Here is a 3,458-nt window from a genome sequence, read left to right as displayed (position 1 = left end):
ATATTTCAAAAGATTAAAGTTTTTATGTAATTGATTTAATCATCTAATCAATATACATGTACTGTCAATGTTTTTAATCAATAGAAAATAATCTCTGATATAATTCTTAAGATAACTATATTAGACTAAAATACATTTTTAGTAATTTATATTTTTAATTTTTTAATTACGCTGTTTTAATGTAGCTAAAACAACTGAAAACGTTAAATTGTTTTTTTTTATATATATACTGAAAACATTCAGTGTGCGCCCTTTCAATTTGGACCAAAAGAGAACCTTCCTATCTTTAAAATAATTTTTCCTTCGAAAAATTGCTTAATTTACATGAAAAATTTAGTCCATGACTTCATGTCCAGACCAAGAAAAAACCTTGGAGCTGGAGTTTTCTTTTAGTCAAAACAAAAACATAAAAGCTTTACCGTTACAACTCGTGAATATATATGTCAAAGCTAAAATGCATTTTAAATAAAAAATGACTAAGTGTTGAGAGTGGGATTTGAACCCACGCCCTTTCGGACCAGAACCTTAATCTGGCGCCTTAGACCAACTCGGCCATCTCAACAGCTATGTATGTGCCTTAAAGAAAATATTATATATTTGCTAACACTAAAGATCTATAATTTATATTTATACATGAATGGGTAATTTATATTCATAAAAACATTCTAAATGCGCAATTATATTGAAATATCACATTCCCTAGACGTTAATACATGAATTATATTTATAGTAAAAATAAAAAATGGCATATACTAATTAACGTTGGGATAAAAATTAATAGTAGTAATGTGTTCTAAATCTGAAAATAATAGATTTTGTTTAGAAACTCTTTCAGAAAATCGTAATGTAAAAAGTAATTATTTCCATTTATTTAAAATAACATAAATGAAACGTGTTAAATAACCATAATTGAACATTTACTTATTCTTCCATTAAATTTGAGTTGTTTTTTTTTTTCTCATAATGTTAAGAGTTTGGGCCCTTCACGCTGAGCAATTTTTCCTTTGCCTGTATCAATTCTCTAAAAATGTGTAGGCCATTGTTAAAAGATTTGCTTGATTATCTCGATGCTACTGTTGATATGGGTCTTACTAGAATTATATCAGAATTACACATAGACATATCCTAAAATTTTGGTTATTTCAATTTAAAAAAATGATTATTTAACATAAATTTTTAACATAATTTGTCCTTTGATATATGTTCTCAATATTAAACATAAAATACCAACATTATCATTATTTTAGGGTTTGTGATTCATGTTTTTTTATTCATCATTATTTTATGGTTGTTTAAATATATTTTCATCTTAGAGAGTTTTTTTTAATTAGTCCCTATTTATTTAGGTTTAAACATAAACTGATTATTTGTTTATTGATGGATCACCTTATTAGTCGTCTCAAAGTGATGTTTTTTCTCTTTCGAAAATAACAACACTACTAAAATAATAGGTTTTACCATCATTTTGTTAACAATGATTATGATAAAAATTGATATTGCAAAATGTGCGATGACATTTTTGTAAATAAAATGACATTGTTAATATCAATTTTAGAAAAATCAATGTTAACAGGACAATTTTAACATCGATTATTTAAAAATTGAAATTGTCTAAATATTCACAACATCAATTTTTTAAAAAATTAATGTTAACAAGATAATTTTAACATTAATTTTTTAAAAACCGATATTATGAGTACTTATACTTATTATCTAGAATAGTTTGACCAACTTCTCCCACGGAGATTTTGTCCTTCCATTTATTACTTAAGTTGATAACATAAAATTTGGAAATGTTTGATAAATAATGTAATAATATTCTTTTTAGGAAAAAATTTAAAACATAAATGGTAGTATAATTTTAATCTTACTTTAAAGCAAAAATAAATTTTAAAAAATCAAGTTTCATTAAAATCCTAAACCTTCATTTGATGGTTTTTTTATATATATGTTCTCTGACAAGGTGATAGCCTGCCTTTATTCTTTGTTAAAAAATTTACAAGTTCTGGGTGCTCTTCTGTGGGATATGGAGCAACACAAGAGATTGGCCCATTTTTAGTGGACACCAATGACAACGGCCTCAAATTTAATAACTTTTCATGGAACAAAGGTATGAAACATGAGATCCAGGACCACAAACATATATACATATTATATGCACAATTGGGAGATGACTTCACAGGTCTTAATAATCTCACTGCATATTTTACTTAATAAATATAATATTTAATGTTATTGGAAAATTAATTTTACAGATATATTTACTATTTCAAATAGATTGAATATATCTTAAACATAATAAAATACATACTAAATATATACATACATTAAAATATGAAATGTATATATTATAATTGTTACTGTGTATTTAATAAATACATATACATGTATTTAATATGTTTGATATATACATATATCAATTTTATTGGATATGTATTTAATAAAAGATGATAAAAAAAATTGGTAAAAATGGCTTGGACGATATAAAGAAGGTAAAAAAAAGCATTAGTTAGAAGTTTTGAACTTTTATTTTCTATTTTATGGAATGATATCTTTGAATGCATCATCTTGGACCATTCACATGCCTGACATATGGGCCCCACCACAAATGTTGCATCCCCCAATTTGCATGATTGAAGAATGGGTAGGTTGCACTACATGCAATTGTTGAGGAAGCTTGTTTAGTGTCTCTCTGAGGGTCTTTAGTTGCTTAGCTAGGAGCTTATTTTGGGCTAGTAATGCGTCTTGGGATGTGAGCTCTAGAAGACTCTTTTTTGTAGGTGTGTACACTTGATCATGAAGGATGACATGGTCATTAACTGTCATGTTTTCAATCAACTCCATAGCTTCATCAAGTGTCTTTAATTTGATCTTCCCACCAGCGGAGGCATCAAGTAACTGATTTGAATGGGGTCGCAAGCCATCAATGAAGATGTTTAGCTGAACTGACTCACTGAACCCGTGGATAAGAGTCTTTCGGAGTAAACCATGGAAGTAGTCGAGAGCTTCACTTAGTGATTCATCGATGAACTGGTGGAATGATGAAATCTTCACCTTTCCCTCAGCGGTCTTGAACTCTGAAAAATACTTCTTTTAGAACTTCTTCACCACCTCTTCCCATATCCGAAAACTATTTCCCTTAAATGAGTGTAGCCATCTTTTTGCTTCACTAGCCAAGGAGAAAGAAAACATGTTGAGGTGGGTGGCGTCTTCTAGAACTCCTGCTATCTTCACCGTGTTGCAAATCTCTATGTATGTAACAAGGTGGACATATGGATCTTCATTGGGTAGCCCATGAAAGAGATTGCCTTGGATCAAATGGATGAGGGAATATGGATTAGTGATGTTGGCAGCTTGAACTCCAGGCCGAGCTATGCTTGTGAAATACTGAGGTGTAGAGGTACTAGAGTAGTCCTTTAGAGTGATTCTCAGTGGCTGGTCCTCTGCCATGATGTGTT

At 29.4% G+C, this 3,458-nt stretch overlaps 1 non-coding gene across 1 annotated transcript; it reads right to left on the bottom strand.

The window, feature by feature from the left end:
• Positions 1–481: 481 nt before the first annotated feature.
• On the bottom strand, positions 482–562 carry TRNAL-AAG. Its single transcript has one exon. It is a non-coding gene; the product is annotated as a tRNA-Leu (tRNA).
• Positions 563–3,458: the final 2,896 nt, after the last annotated feature.

This window comes from Glycine soja, chromosome 4 (assembly GCF_004193775.1).
Source record: "Glycine soja cultivar W05 chromosome 4, ASM419377v2, whole genome shotgun sequence".
NCBI classification, from domain to species: domain Eukaryota; kingdom Viridiplantae; phylum Streptophyta; class Magnoliopsida; order Fabales; family Fabaceae; genus Glycine; species Glycine soja.
Note: the sequence above shows the minus strand (reverse complement) of the source record. Positions and strands in the feature narration are given on the sequence as shown.